Raw genomic sequence first — 539 nt, 5'->3', positions numbered from 1 at the left:
TCTGAGGTCCTGAAGCTTTGCGTCCGGTCAACGTAGCCCCTTAAGTCTCGGACGGGACAGAGCTAAGCCAGGGCTGGGTCTGCCTCCTCCGAGGGCAGCGCTTGGAGGTTCACCACCTGATCCCTGAAGGGAGTAGCGGGAACCTTGGGCACATAGCCGGGCCGGGGACTCAGGGTCACCTGGGAATCAGCCAGCCCGAACTCTAGGCACGAATCGTTGACCGAAAATGCATGCAGGTCCCCTACCCTCATGATAGAGGCCAATGCCAGCAGGAGCAAAGTCTTCATTGAGAGGAACTTCAGCTCCACTGCCTGTAAAGGCTCAAACGGGGCCTGCTGTAGTGCCGTGAGCACCAGACTCAGGTCCCAAGAGGGTATAGAGGGGGGCCGTGGAGGATTTAACCTTCTCGCCCCCTTAAGGAACCTGACGACCAGGTCATGCTTCCCCACCTTGTACGGGGTCATGGGGTCATGGCTTTGCAGCGACAAACTTTCAGAGGGAGACAGCCTTCGCTCCAGCCCTTGCTGCAAAAAGGACAG

Source organism: Sinocyclocheilus grahami, unplaced genomic scaffold (genome assembly GCF_001515645.1).
Source record: "Sinocyclocheilus grahami isolate Dianchi unplaced genomic scaffold, SAMN03320097.WGS_v1.1 scaffold917.1, whole genome shotgun sequence".
Lineage (NCBI taxonomy): Eukaryota > Metazoa > Chordata > Actinopteri > Cypriniformes > Cyprinidae > Sinocyclocheilus > Sinocyclocheilus grahami.
The sequence above is the reverse complement of the archived record's forward strand: the minus strand, read 5'-3'. Positions refer to the sequence as shown.